The sequence below is a fragment of the Neoarius graeffei genome, chromosome 5 (genome assembly GCF_027579695.1).
Source record: "Neoarius graeffei isolate fNeoGra1 chromosome 5, fNeoGra1.pri, whole genome shotgun sequence".
NCBI classification, from domain to species: Eukaryota; Metazoa; Chordata; class Actinopteri; order Siluriformes; family Ariidae; genus Neoarius; species Neoarius graeffei.
This window is the reverse complement of record NC_083573.1, coordinates 74,083,826-74,100,208: the sequence shown is the minus strand read 5'-3', so window position 1 is coordinate 74,100,208 and position 16,383 is coordinate 74,083,826. Positions and strand designations below refer to the sequence as shown.

The 16,383-nt window shown below is 45.8% G+C and overlaps 1 long non-coding RNA gene across 1 annotated transcript in view; it reads right to left on the bottom strand.

Annotated features, from left to right (window-relative positions):
* LOC132887044 (uncharacterized) overlaps positions 1-16,126 on the bottom strand; it is a 44,622-nt gene extending 28,496 nt beyond the window's left edge. Inside the window, exon 1 of the long non-coding RNA XR_009654763.1 lies at positions 15,995-16,126. This is a non-coding gene — a long non-coding RNA (uncharacterized LOC132887044). The remainder of the gene's footprint in view (positions 1-15,994) is intronic.
* Positions 16,127-16,383: the final 257 nt, after the last annotated feature.

The window sequence follows — 16,383 nt, the reverse complement described above, 5'->3', positions numbered from 1 at the left end:
TTGGTCACAATGCACTATGAAGGATCCCCAAATGTAAAATGCACTTTTCAACTCTCAGTGAAGATTAGGCCATGCTGAGCCGCTGTGTTAATGAGGCTCCCATGCGCATCAGGGACATGGATTCGAGACAATTACAACTCAAGAGGCTCAACAAAGGTTCCTCAAGCTTTGGGAACTATTCCCAAACCCATCTGCGAGTATTCACCACTTAGTTTACCGATGAAACCATTGCCACCAAATTTCAATGCATGCATTGAAATTTTTCGCAATGTTTTTGGCCACTCACGAAGCAGAGAGACATCAAAAAAACAACTCGCGAAGCTCAGAGAACATTTGCCCCATGCACTGCATGATTGGTGGTGATGCTACCAATTTTTCATTGCCAAGTATTTGCAAACCCATCGTGAGCTGTAGTGTGACCAGGGCCTAAGTGCATTTGTAACCTAATGGAAAAGGCCCTCTGCTTGATGCTGATATTGTCAGGAATAAACAGTATCCTTTCATTCATTTTCTAGAGCCTACCGCTTATCCATTGAGGGTCGTAGGGGAACCTGGAGCCAGTCCCAGCTGAAATTGGGTGAGAGGTGGGGTTCATCCTGGACAGGCTAACACAGAGAGACCAACAAGCCTTCACATTCACACCTATGGGCAATTTGAGTTGCCAGTTTCACTCATCTGCAAGTGTTTGGACTGTGGGAGGAAACCAAAGCACCTGGAAGAAACCCACACAGGCACGAGGAGAACATGCAAACTCCACACAGAAAGGCCACAGTCGACCAGCAGGTTCTAACCCATAACCTTCTTTCTGTAAGACAACAGTACTAGCCACTGTACCACTGTGTCACCCTGAGCAGCATTTGATATAGAAAATAAATATGAAAATTTTTTTTGAATTTGGATTTGATGGTTATAGAAAAATGTGCATAATTTCTATTAAAAATGCTTCTGTTTTATATTTTTATGTTGTAAGGTTCCATCACTGCAAACTGAAGTGTTGAAAAACAATTACTGTCCTTATAAGGCCCTTTCAAACAAACATTATTGAAGGGACAAACTAGTCTGCAACCTCCCTCGTTCTTCACATGTCACCCCTCTGCTTGCTGACCTGCACTGGCTACCTATCGCAGCTCGCATCAAATTTAAGACGTTGGTGCTAGCTTACCAGGCTCTCAAGGGGTTCGGGCCAGCATACCTCCAGAGTCTGATCCGCCCCTACACACCAGCCAGATCCCTACGCTCTGCTACTACTGGTCACCTGGCCCCTCCTCCTCTCTGCTCCTGCCCAGCCCGCTCAAGACTGCTGTCTGTCCTGGCTCCCCATTGGTGGAATGACCTTCCCATTGAGGTCAGAACTGCCGACTCCCTGATCATCTTCAAGCGCAGACTGAAGACTCACCTCTTCAGGCTGCACCTCTCCCCTGCGTAACTGCCCACTGTGTAACTGTGTTTTGGTCTCAACCAACCCAGGCTGTGTACGGTCTAGCCTGGGGTTAGCTGTTCTGAGTTCTCTATTTAGTTATACTTTCTATGGTTGGTTTGTTTTCTTTTCTGTTTGAGTATTGGGATTTCAACAGCATATTACACTAGGTATTGCTGTCACTTGTTCAGTTGGCACTAGAACTTTCTTGTCTAGAAGTTCAGCACTTTGTGGACCTGACTTTTGCACTCGTTGTATGTCGCTCTGGATAAGTGCGTCTGCTAAATGCCATGTAATGTAATGTAAACTCATGGACACATTGCCATGTTATGAATCCACTGCCTGTTTCTTGTATTGCATTTTCATCCAAATAAATGAACCTGAAATGAGGAATGTGAGAGGAAATTACACTAACCGTAACATATCAGTTAAGTCCTTAAGACTGTCTTCTTTCATCTTAGGGACAGTACAATAATTAACTTTTTGTCAGCAAGAAGTTATATTTTTGACTTACACTTTTGTTTTTCCTACAAAGTTCACTATACTGTACCTAATACCGCTTTTCCACTACAAACGCGGCTGAGCCGTGCCGTGCCGAGTCGAGCTGAGCGGGGCTGTTGGAGTTGCATTTCGACTACAACCGCGCTGAACCGTGCTGGCTGGAAGTGGGTGGACACATTGGGTGGAGTTAGCGAAAGTGGGTGGACGTCACGTGATGTCGTTAAGCAGCGCAAACAGTGACATCAGTGACAGTGGCGGAACAAGTCAGAGCCGGGCTGGGGGCGGGGCAAATGACCGGGCCCTTTATTAAAGCTTATCATAACATCATTTTAGGCTACAAAATGTCCGCAACTGCGGTGTTTACCAATTTCAACACTACCGGGTGCAACTATGTTATTTAGTACATCAATTCCTTCAAACGAACATGTAACTCAGAAACAAAAAACATTAGGATACTGTACATGGCTCATAATAAAACATCAATAGCCTACTGCGTTCATTATTTGAAGGGCATACGAATGAGCGCTCAGAGGTTGCAACGGTGACAGGAAGAGTCAGAAATAAAAGGAGGGCGGTGCAAACCTCACTGAATGCACTGTGTTTACCAATTTCAACACTACGGGGTGCAACTATGTTATTTTGTACATTAAGTCCTTCAAACGAACATGTAACTCAGAAACAAAAAAAAACATTAGGCGACATACTGTACATGGCTCATAATAAAACATCAATAGCCTACTGCGCGCATTATTTGAAGGGCATACGACGAGCCTTGCGCTCCGCAAACTCGTCCACGATGCTCTGTATGTCACTGATTCAGTGATCTTTTAAGCGGTAGTCTCACGACCCGGATAGTAAACAATAAACATGGAGGACATGGAGTCGTTAGTGTTGCTGGTCTTGGTGCTGTGGCTTGTTGTCACGGACAACGCAGACAGATACTGGCAAGAGCGTATAGATGAGGCGAGGCACATAAGGCTTCAGAAATTCTCGTAATTCGTAATTATTCTTCTTCCGGGTTTGCGGTGTTTACAGATCCCAGCGTGCTCGCGGGGCGTGTGTGGGCATGTGAGGACACTCCTCCTCACCAATCAGTGCACAGGGGAGTGTCTGCTCACGCCCCCAGCCTCAGTCGGCACGGTTTGGCTCGCTTCAGCCCCACTCCAAAACGGTGCGAGTTTTAGGGGCTAAGCAGGGCTGAAACGAGCTGAGTCGTGCTGGTTTTTGGTAGTCGAAACGCGAGCCGTGTCGGGCTGAAGCGAGCTGAAGTGAGCTGAAAAAGGGTAGTGGAAAAGGGCCATAAGTACAGTGCTTTACATAATTATTTACCCCCTTGAACTTTTCTACATTTTGTAGTATTCCTGAAAGATCCTGGAACTGAAATTGTCTTAGCTAGTATTACATGTGGCGGCACGGTGGTGTAGTGGTTAGCGCTGTTGCCTCACAGCAAGAAGGTCCTGGGTTCGAGCCCCAGGGCCGGCGAGGGGCTTTCTGTGTGGAGTTTGCATGTTCTCCCCGTGTCCGCGTGGGTTTCCTCCGGGTGCTCCGGTTTCCCCCACAGTCCAAAGACATGCAGGTTAGGTTAACTGGTGACTCTAAATCAGGGGTGGCCAACCAGTCGGAGCCCAAGAGCCACAATTCTTACTGTGTTATGGCAAAGAGCCACATCGGCACATGAACATTGGCACACAATTACCCTTCCTTCTGCGCGCGCGGACACACACACACAGCCACATTGATGTCATACTCCAACTTAACCAATGCCCCACACCAACATGATGATACATTTACTGCAGTACCAAGACCACAGGCCAGTCATTTTCAAGAGTGGCGACTGGTGAAGAAAATTGTAGGTGGGGCACAAAGGCAGACATTGTTTACATGTGGGGATTCCCCCCATTGGGGGGGTTCCGGGGGGCCTCCCCCGAAAAATTTTGGATTTCTTAGATGCAATTTCCTGTATTCTAGTGCATTTTGGAGTTACCTGTTTAACATCGAAAATGCAAAAGCCATTTTGATTCAGCTTGAATTCTCAATTGCATGACCTGCACAAGACCTGCATTCAAATAAATAAGTATTCAAATAAATACAGTCAGTCGGAAAATGGAAATTAAAGTGCTAATTTAATTTCCTCAAACAGTACAAGCTCCATAGGCACTGGGAACAGTGATCAGTGCAAGTGCAAATATAGATAAAATATAATACAATGCTCAAATTTTTTAAAGAAGAACACACACAAATTGATAACTGGAAAACAAATGAACAAATACATAATGTATATACACTACATGACAAAAGTTTGGACACACCTTCTCATTCAATGTGTTCTGTGTTCTCATGACTATTTACACTTACAGTATACTCTACTCTCACTCAAGGCATCAAAACTGAATGAGCACTCACCCACTACTCAGGCTTGCGCGCCCAGCGCGTATCCCAAGCCTCAGCAGCAGGGATAGTACAATACTCACACACGCAGTTAGCATCACAAACGGTCACCCGCTACTTCAATGAGAAGGTATGTTCAAACTTTTGGCCTGTAGTGTATCTGAATTCACATCAGCACACATTCACATACTCAAATGTACACACATACACACACACAGCAGCAGAAATGCTACTTGTAGGGGAATTTAGCATATCATCTCACGCACCTGCGCATTTGTCATGATGTGAAAATACCGTAATGAAACCAAGCGAAGCACCTTTAATAAAATAACCGTAATTAACTGCAGTGAAGCGAAAACGCACATAAAACCACAAACGAACACCAACTTGGACGTGAAGGTGAGAGCCGCATGACACCAGGCAAAGAGCCGCATGCGGCTCGCGAGCCGCGGGTTGGCCACCTATGCTCTAAATTGACCGTAGGTGTGAATGTGAGTGTGAATGGTTGTCTGTGTCTATGTGTCAGCCCTGTGATGACCTGGCGACTTGTCCAGGGTGTACCCCGCCTTTCGCCTGTAGTCAGCTGGGATAGGCTCCAGCTTGCCTGCGACCCTGTAGAAGGATAAAGTGGCTAGAGATAATGAGATGAGATGAGTATTACATGTCACTCACAAATTTACACAAATTAGGCCATGATACTCAATGCTGTGTGTGTGGGTTGTTGTGAATACGAATACAACACAATGTACCGATGGAATCACATCACATCACATCACATTATCTCTAGCCGCTTTATCCTTCTACAGGGTCGCAGGCAAGCTGGAGCCTATCCCAGCTGACTACGGGCGAAAGGCGGGGTACACCCTGGACAAGTCGCCAGGTCATCACAGGGCTGACACATAGACACAGACAACCATTCACACTCACATTCACACCTACGGTCAATTTAGAGTCACCAGTTAACCTAACCTGCATGTCTTTGGACTGTGGGGGAAACCGGAGCACCCGGAGGAAACCCACGCGGACACGGGGAGAACATGCAAACTCCACACAGAAAGGCCCTTGCCGGCCCCGGGGCTCGAACCCAGGACCTTCTTGCTGTGAGGCGACAGCGCTAACCACTACACCACCGTGCCGCCCACCGATGGAATATTACTACTATTATTATCGCTGTTCTTCTTCCATTTGCTTTGCTCTCATTATATACAGTGGAATACATTGTAAATCAGAGCTACTGAGAGAATTTGTCTTTGAGTGTCTACAGTACATTTGTGCCAGCATACAGTTAGGTATGTTAGTCCTCAGGCTAAACTGACATGGTACATGACATCCCTCTGGCAATGCAACAAGAATAAAACTTTCTGTCCCATGTATAATTTAGTACAGGTTTTACACCTGACAAAACCTGCTGCTAGACTTGCATAAGAAATCTGTGTCTGCTTGGAAAAACTTGTTGCTAGAAACTGTGACATGGCACAAAGCTTTTTGTATCCCCCCCCAAGTATTCTTAGCAATGCTGACATATTGAACAGCAAAACTTTAATTCAGTTTCAAAACCTTTTGAAACTGAATTAAATGCAGGAAGTAATTTCAGATGGCTTTTCACACATGCTATATTATTCCTCAAACAGCAGTGTTGTGGGGTTGTAGCCAGACGCACAGCTTGTGAACAGGCAAGGCAGGCAACTGCTTGGGGCCCCCTGGCCTAGGGGCCCCCTGAGAGTCGGGGCCCGAGGGCTTATTTATTTTATTTTTTATTGTTTTTATTGTTCTTTACCACTGTACTTTCACATTTGGAATTTAAAAAAAACTTTGGTTTCATACATTTTTTGTTGGTGTCAGATTAATTATTATTTGTTGGTGTCAGATTATTCGTCTTTGTTGCGTCCATCAGTCTCAAGGCGCACATACTCCCGTGAGTTTCTGCTCGACATCCGCAGAACTATATTCATGGATATAAATCCAGCGGACGCGAAAGTGCTATGCGGCTACGGTTTGCTCCGGAGGCCTGCTCAATCACCGACCCCCACTCCTGCATCCAGCCCGCAGTGGAAGCGCCACAGGCGGAACAGGCAGAAGCAGAAGAGAGGCAAGCGCGGAGGTATCCGAGCTAGGCTAGCGGCTAGCCCTCACTGGCCGGCTATCCCTACCATCACTCTGGCCAACGTATGCTCGCTGGACAACAAGCTGGATTATGTCCGCCTGCTCCGCTCATCTTTTAAGTCTGTGAGTGAGTGCTGTGTCCTTGTGTTTGTGGAAGCATGGCTTAACGACAGCGTCCCGGACTGTGCCATTCAGCTAGCCCGGCTAACATGCTACCGGTCAGACAGAGCGCTAGTCGAGGGGGGGAAGACTCGCGGCGGAGGACTCTGTGTTTACATCAGTGATGCCTGGTGCCGTGATGCTGTAGTGGTCTGCAAACACTGCTCACCTCTGGTGGAGTTTATGATTATTAAGTGCTGGCCATTCTACCTGCCGAGGGAATTTACAGCCATATTGCTGGTAGCGTTATACATCCCTCCCGGCTCCAATAACAACAGGAGTGAAGCACTGAATGAACTCTATCAGCACATCAGTGAGCAGCAGACAGCCCACCCAGATGCTTTCCTCATCCTGGCTGGGGATTTCAATCATGCAAACCCCAAAAGCGTGTTTCCAAAACTCTATGGACATATCAACTTTCCCACACGTGGAAACAATACTCTGGACAATGTTTACACCATGCATAAAGATGCCTACAAAGCCCTACTCCTCCCCCACCTTGGGGCCTCAGATCACTCCACTGTTATGCTAATGCCAGCATACAGGCCGCTGGTTAAAGTCACCAAACCAGCTACAAAACAGATACGTGTGTGGCCAGAAGGGTCCTCAGAGGCACTCCAGGACTGTTTTTCCACCACTGACTGGAGCATGTTCAGACAGGCGGCCACCTACAGCAACATCACAGATCTCCAGGAGTACACAGAGACCGTCACTGCCTACATGAGGAAGTGCATGGACGACGTTACGGTCACCAGAACCATCTCCATTCGGGCCAATCAGAAGCCATGGCTGACAGGGGAAGTCCATAGGCTCCTGTGGGCTCAGAATGCCGCCTTCAGAGCTGGGGACGAGGTGGGCCTGAGGACAGCTAGGGCCAATCTGTCACGAGGCATCAGGGTGGCCAAGAGACAGTATTCCAGGCACATTGCTGACCACTTCAACGACAGCAGAGACACCAGGAACCTGTGGCGGGGGATTCAGACCATCACAGACTACAAGCCCTCGCCGCAGACCTGTGACAACTCCACGTCTCTGCTGAATCAGTTGAACGAATTCTTCGTTCGCTTTGAGGCAGACAACAGCACCACGGCACAGAAGACCCCACCAACTCCCGGCGACCAGGTATTGATGCTGTCCCCAGACAGCGCGAGGAAAGCTCTCAGGACGACAAATGCATGGAAAGCCCCGGGTCCTGATAACATTCCTGGTCGTGTCCTGAGAGACTGTGCCAAGGAGCTCACAGATGTCTTTACAGACATCTTCAACGTCTTGTTGAACCAGGCTGTTGTCCCCACGTGCCTCAAAACCACCACCATCATCTCGGTCCCAAAGAAGCCGTCTCCCTCCTGCTTCAATGACTACCGCCCTGTCGCACTCACTCCCATCCTCATGAAGTGCTTCGAGCGGCTAGTCATGCGGCATATCAAGTCTGCCCTCCCCCCTGCCCTGGACCCTTTCCAGTTTGCATATCAGTCCAACTGTTCGACTGATGACGCCATCTCCACTGCCCTCCACTCAGCCCTCACCCACCTGGAGAAAAAAGACTCGTATGTCAGAATCCTGTTCATAGACTTTAGCTCAGCATTCAACACAATCATTCCTCAGCAACTCATTCATAAACTGGACCAGCTGGGACTCAACACCTCCCTGTGCAACTGGCTGCTGGACTTCCTGACGGGGAGACCACAGACTGTACGGGTCGGCAGCAACTCCGCCAGCACCATCACACTGAACATGGGGGCCCCCCAAGGATGTGTGCTAAGCCCCCTCCTCTTCACTCTGCTGACCCACGACTGCACACCAACATCCAGCTCAAATCTCTTCATCAAGTTTGCGGATGACACGACTGTGGTGGGTCTCATCAACAATGGCGATGAAACAATTTACAGGAGTGAGGTGAGCCGCTTGGCCATGTGGTGCAAGGACAACAATCTCCGTCTGAACATGGAGAAGACGAAGGAGATTGTTGTGGACTTCAGGAGAGAGCACACCCAGCATGCTCCACTATCTATCGACAGTGCTGCAGTGGAGAGGGTGAGCAGCACCAAGTTTCTGGGTGTGCACATCTCTGAAGACCTGTCCTGGAGCAACAACACCGCATCACTGGCTAAAAAAGCCCAACAGCGTCTGTACTTCCTCTGCAAACTGAGGAGAGCAAGAGCCCTGGCCCCCATCATGCACACTTTCTACAGAGGCACCATCGAGAACATTCTGACCAGCTGCATCACCGTGTGGTACGGCACCTGCACCATGTCCTGCTACAAGTCTCTGCAGCCCATCGTGAGAGCAGCTGAGAGGATCATTGGTGTCTCTCTCCCTTCTCTAATGGATATTTATAACTCCTGCCTCACCTGCAAAGCCATCAGGATTGCAGGTGACCCCAGCCACCCATCTCACAGCCTCTTCAGCCTGCTGCCATTGGGGAGGAGACTGCGGAGTCTCTGGGCCAAAACCAGCAGGCTCAAGAACAGTTTCTTTCACCAGGTGGTCAGGAGACTCAACTCCCTCCCTGTTCTGCCCCTCCTCCCCCCCCTCTGCCCCCTGCCACAGATTCTGCCTGCACACCCCCCTGCCCCCCCTTCAGCATCTGACATGTCACCCTCACAGTTCCCCCCCCCCAAACACAAACACACACACACACATTCATACATCTCATCGTTCATTAACACACTGAACTCAGGGACCGCACATCTCACTTTACCTCGCTCATTTGCACTATTCTGCACTACCTCATCTTAACAGCTGCTAGTTTGTTTATACTGCTTATTTCATGTTTACCTGCTATACCTCAAGTGCCCTTGACTGTTTGTTTATTTGAACCAATTTGTGTGTGTGTGTGTGTGTGTGTGTGTATATATATATATATATATATATATATATATATGAGTGTTTAGTCTACGTCTAGTTCATATCTAGAGTGTTTATACTGTCTGTTTGAGTGTTTAGTCTTTGTCTAGTTCTTGTCCAGTGTTTACACTGTTTATATTGTCTGAGTGTTTAGTCTATGTCTAATTCTTCTTATCTAGTGTTTATACTGTTTATTTATACTGCTTATATTGTTTGTCTGAGTGTTTAGTCTATGTCTAGTTCCTATCTAGTGTGTTTATACTGGTTATATTGTTTGTTTGTTTTTTTTCAATTATTCTATTATACTATTTTTTCAATTATTCTATTTTTATTTATTGCATTGCCTGTTTGCACCGTGGGTCAGAGAGAACTGAAATTTCATCTGTGCTGTATGTCGAGCATGTATAGCATATTTGACAATAAAGTTGACTTGACTTGATTTATAACATATTGGTGATGAACACTGGTCAGAAGGGCCCCCTGGAAATTTTTGCTTGGGGCCACAACAGACTCTAGAATCGCCTGTGGTTGTAGCAAAGTAAATTTCCAGGATTTACTAAATGTCACTACTACAAATAGAAGGAAAGCTAAATTCATACATAGTTTCATTGAAATTTGCACTGAAACCTTTTATAGGTTTGGTAGAATGATGAACAGAATGTTAGAAAAGTTGAGAAGGAGGTACAATAAGCTCAGCAGTAGCGTTAAAAAAATTATACTGAAACCGAGAACATGAGATACACAAAATTCACTTCATCAAGCAGAATGCACGTGCGCGAGCACACACACACACACACGTGCACACACACACACAGCTGGCCTAAAAAATGTTGGTCAATATTTGTTTAATGCAGGTCAAGTCTAGAGATGAGGAAGACAGAATTTTGTAGAGACATTTCCTAAGGTGAAAGCATTTAAAACAAACAAAAAACAAACAAACCAACTATATCCTTATATTCTTTTATATGTACAAAATTAGAGTTAGACTCTTTGTTTCAACAAATCTCTGAGTGAAAGGAAATGGACATATTTCCTATGAGGTAAACAAACAAGCAAACAAACAAATCACAAAATGTCAGTCCTGCGTGCTGTGGCGTGTGCACCTGAAGGCGCACCTCAAGGCCAATTTATGCTGACAACGCAGTCCTAGCAGACGGTGTCGCAGATAGCATCTGCGTAGCCCCCCCACCTTCGCAGACGCTCTGCACGCACCTCCCAAAAATTGTGACCACCGCAGAAGCCTCGCAGACAGCGTCGCAGACAAGAGGGCCCTGATTGGTCCACTCTACATCCGCTGTACACGCACTTCCGCTTCCCTACTTTCCCGATTTGGTTTGTTTTCACGACCGCCATTTTTAAAAACACGAGCGAAGATGGAGCAGCATGAAGAGCGGTTGATCGAGGAAGTGAGGAAGTACGTACATCTATACGACTCCAGTTCTAGTCATTATAAGTAACCGGAGGATAAACACTCCACTAACCACACCCACCAACTACTCCTAGCGATTTCGCGACTTCGCGCCCCCTTGCGTTGTGGCGGTGAATAACATTGCGCACGCCTATTACTCCCCGCTCAACGATAAATTACAACTGTCTGCGAAAAGCTATCTGCGAAAGCCTTATCGCAAGAGCATGCAGAGGCCTTCAGGCTGCGTGCGAGCCGTGAACAAGGCGCACCTGAACTCAATTAGAGAACTAGGTGTTTGGCTATTTAAAGCGTATACGCAGAGCCATGGCCTTACTTTCGTTTCTAAATGCTTTGAGACCTCAAGAATGGCACAGGAATAATTTTAAGCGTTAACAATAAATCTAATATAGTAATTTTTACGATTAAAGTGATTTATATAGGTAGCGGTCCAAGTGAATGACCTTGACGTCTGTAACGTCACAGCAGGAAGTCTATTGGTCTCATCGCTATTTCTGCTATACTAAAAAACAGAGCTGACTGCAACTCCAATCCTCCATTTTGAGCTAATTTATCGCCATGCCACATATGTGTTACTGGCAGGTGCAGCAACACGACAGAAGGTGGATTTACGTTGTATTCATGGCCCAAGAATGTTCAAACTGCAAAGATTTGGACGCGTTTTGCGAGAAATTCACGGGCACATTGAGCACCTACAAAGTGGTCTCTCCTCTCCTCTGCACATTTTACTGAGGACTCATATGAAACCTCTGATCTGTTGAGGAGTGTTGGCTATAAGCTCGTATTGAAAGAAGGTGCAGTACCAACAATTAAATAAAGCTACAAGAAAAGGAAAGCATTTATTTTATAAATTTTTTTTAAACGGAAAGTAAGTTCAGTTGCACCAATTCTCCCGGAGTGTTGTTGGTAAAACCTGATATGGAACGGGACGGGACATATCACAGTGACCGCCCCGCGATTGTTGCTAAAACCGGTGACGTTCTGTTCCATCCCAGGTTTTAGTAATTGCCTGAGCCAAGCAGTAATGGCGGAGTACTCAGTATGGAGAAAATGGAGAATGAGTGGACCAGCAGTCTGATTTCTTCACTGGATATTGCTGCCATCTCGCCCTTACGTGGAAGAAGTGAATGAACGGAGAACTGAATGAACAACTGAAAGTCAGATTGTTTCAAAACAATCAGCCACAAGGTCGGCCTTCAAGAAGCAAGAACATAGACAGGTAAGCTGTGATTGTCATTTGGATATAAAACAACAAAAACAACACGGTGTTTACCTGCATTTAGATTAATACATGTAACTTATATTGTGTGTATAAGTTACCGGTATAAGATTATTTAATTTGCTTCAGAATGTGATTGTCTCAGTTCATCTGATTATTTAATTAGCCTTTAACATTTTATCAGTAAAAATGCATGCATGTACATGTATGCTGCATAAGTTATAACACCTATCCTGTTTTAATGAGAGTCAACCCACAATCAATGAAGTCAAATCAGTCTTAGTTGAGCAAGTCGGTAACGGTATTTCTTACGTTCACCATAAATTTTTATTTATATGACTTTGGTCTATAGCTGTCAAAGGCCTCGGTCTTAAAACCGGTTACCGCTGTGACATCATGCACTCGGGGCTGGCTGGCTCAGCGGGCAGTTCGAATGCCAACTTTGCGGTCGATTTTAACTCTCAAAAATATATATTTTTAATTCCCAGTTATGCAGCATACAAGAGTCAAGGGTGGAGATACTATCCACTCAGAAATTTATTTAAAAAAAAAGGTTCTGCGTATCTCCTTTAAGGACTGTGCTGATGCAAAAGCAATGCGAAGTATTACACTATGTTCAGTGTGCATTACCGAGCCTTTCTTCCCGTGTTTGTGGTTTCCCTGGTTTCTCGATTTTTGTTCCTGTTTCTAGTTCTTGTTCTCGTTTTGCCTCCGACATACTGTTTGTACCTCAACCGACCCTTTATCTATATTCTCGTTTATGACCTTGCCTGCCAATGTGGACTGTTTGCATTTTGTTTTTTTGTATACATGTATGCACTTTTATTAAACCAAATACTTCTGCACATACATCCGCCTCTCTCGCATACTTGACAGAATACTTCGCCATACAATGGATGTAGCAGATGTGTTTCAATACGCGATTCCACATCGCTTCTGGGTTTCCCTGTCCCTGCTGCTAGCCTCATATTTCCGCTGGCATACTGATGCTTACCCTCCACCCTACAATGGAGAATATCACCCATGTGGATTCCGCATCCAGTGTGGGGTCCTCTATGATGACTTCCAAGAGCCTAAGCCACCTGAACCCATCTGGGTGAGCTTCAACCTGACATTCATTGCTGGACGAGCACACAGATGGGTGGACTATCTGATTCGGGTTGAACACCCATGCCTTCGAAACTCTCAGACTTTCTTTGCCATGCTCAAGTTTATCTACTGTATGAATCATTAGTAAAGGAGGAATCCCGTGAAAATTTTGGGGGAGGGGCAATCAGGCCAGTGGGCGACTCAGCAGAGGAGGCTGTCGCTCTCGAGCGCCTCCTAAAGGCAACCATTCCTGTGGCTGACTCAGCTGAGGAGACCATTGCTCCAGAGCTCCCTCCAGTGGCCGACTCAGCTAAGGAGGCTGTCGCTTCAGAGCTCCCCCCACTGGCTGATACAGAGACAGCAGAGGAGGCTGTCTCTTTTGAGCTGGTTTCTCAGCCAGAACCAGCACCTGAATCCATGCCTGAACCTGTGCCAGCATCTGCTTCTGTGTCAGTGCCAGTGTCTGCTCCAGTGCTGGAGCCTGCGCCAGGGCCCGCTCCAGTGCCAGAGCTGGTGCCTACTCCAGAGCCTACTCCAGTGTCAGAGCCCGAGCCATCTCCAGAGCTCGAGCCCAGTCCAGAGTCCACATCATCTTCAGAGCTCGAGCCTACTCCTAGCCAAGAATCCAAGTCGTCTCCAGAGCCTGAACCCCCACCGGGGCCAAGTATGATGGATTTTCGCTTCCAGAGGGAGCTCTTGGGAGGGGGTTCTGTCTGTCCTGCATGCTGTGGCGCATGCACCTGAAGGTGCGCCTTGGGCTGCACACACGCCAAGTGAGCTCCAGCATGCGCACTGCGAACAAGGTGCACCTGAGCTCAATTAGAGAACTATGGGTTGGGCTATTTAAGGACTGTGCAGATGCAAAGGCAATGAGAAGTATTACACTATGTTCAGTGAGCATTATCAAGCCTTTTGTCCCGTGTTTGTGGTTTCCCTAGCTTCTCAATTCTTGTTTCTAGTTCTCGTTCTCGTTTTGCCTCCGACATACTGTTTGCGCCTCGACCAACCCTTTGCCTGTATTCTCGTTTATGACCTTGCCTGCCGATTTGGACTGTTTGCCTTTTGTGTTTTTGTATATATGTATGCACTTTTATTAAACCAAACACTTCTGCACATACATCTGCCTCTCTTGCGTACTTGACACAAAACACTTTCGATATAGCATCTACATGCTCGGTGTTACAACTTTACACACACACACACACACACACACACATTAGATTGATTGAACAGCCAGTCACAGCCAATCCATCAGAGTTAGAGAACAAATGGTGAAGTAACTAATGTTATGTGCACGAGAAAAGGGCTTCTGTAGCTGTCAACAAATTCAAGGTATGAAATGATACTGCATTAGGCTATGTAGATAATTAGTAATGTAGAATTGACTCCATTTTCAATTCCATTCAGTTGAACATGTTATGCTTAGCACACCCAGCAAGATATTATACTGGTATAGCACCAAAAATGAACCCAATCAGAGAAATTCTTTCCCTTTGACAGGAACTACCCTGTATTCTACTATTGACCTTTAAAGCACTGAATGGTCTCACGCCACAGGACCTGAGTGAACTTCTGGTCTTTTATGACCCACCATGCCTACTTAGATCAAAAGGTGCAGGCTATCTGTTGGTACCTCATATAGTGAAGGTTACATCAGTTGGAGGAGCCTTTTCTTACAAAGCCCCACAGTTATGGAACAGCCTTCCAAATAGTGTTTGGGACTCAGACACTGTCTCAGTGTTTAAGTCTAGGCTGAAAACATATATGTTTAGTCAAGCCTTTTGTTAATAGTGTTTATGAGGTAAAGGAGTAGATCTGGAGGGTCCTCAGACATAGTGTTTTGGTAAACTGAGATGTATGGATGCTGTCGTCTCCCACTCTCACACATTCACTCTGGTTTGTTGACAGTGGAGTGGCTGGCTGCTTTATCTCCCAGGGCTCCCTCATGTCTAAACCTCATGTTTAGTTATGCTATCATAGTTAGTCTTGCTGGAGTCCCTGCTTGCACTCAGTGCAAAATGTATACTGTTCTTCATCATTAGTTGACACTGGGCATACCTAACAACCCCTCTCTCTCTCTCTCTAAGTTACACGTCAATCCTGCGATACCAGTGATGCTGGCCTCTGCTGCTCTTTGGACCTGCCTGATCTATCCTGATGCCCTATTTCTGGCTGCAGTCTCATCATGATGGTTTAAGACTACAATTTGACATAAATTTATGACTGCAGTTGTCATGAGCAGTTTTGCACTCCAGTCTCCATCAATGAACAATTGATAACTTCAACAAAATAGACTTCCTACTAAAACTATGATGAATTTCCTGGTTACACAATGATACTCTTTGACTAAATAGGACACAATTATAGAAGCAAGTTATTTATAATCATGCTATCTGTTATCACCCAAATGAGGATGGGTTCTCTTTTGAGTCTGGTTCCTCTAAAGGTTTCTTCCTTATGTCCTCTGAGGGAGTTTTCCTTGCAACCATTGCCACAGGCTTACTCATTAGGGATAAATAAATTTTATTAAAATTTGTATAGTGCTATACAAATAAACTGTGTATACTCTTTCCTGTGCACATTGACAACATTTGCATGACTAATTGCAGCTAATGAACTTGTTAGACCAAAAATGTACTTCAAAGTCAGGAGCCTGGAACACAAAGTAAGTACATATCAGGTTGGGTTTATTTTTGGCCTTTCATTGGAGACTAGCACACATGCATCAGTAATTCAGTGTCCACTGGTACACAGCATAATTGTTAACATTCTTCATTAAATTGAGCAAAAACTATTGTGTAAAAATATAGTCTTTGTTCTAACAAAGAAATACACACATACATACATGTGCTGTCTCTCTCTCTGGAACACCTGCACACTTTCACATTCGTCCAGTTGTTTAATCATGTAAGTCACTGAAGGGCTGGTTTGAGTATATCAGAAACTGCTGATCTCCTGGAGCATTTACACACAACAGTCTCTAGAGTTTACACAGAATGGTGTGGAAAAAAAACCTTTAGTGAGTGACAGTTCTGTGGGTGGAAACAGCTTCCTGTTAAGAGGTCAGATTGGTTTGAGCTGCCAGGAAGGATACACAGTAGCAACTAAAATAATCAGTCTTTGCAACTGTGGTGAGCAGAAAAACATCTCAGCATACACAAAACATTGAACCTTGAAGTGGATGAACTATAACAGCAGAAGCCCACATTGGGTTCCACTCCTGTCAACCAAGGA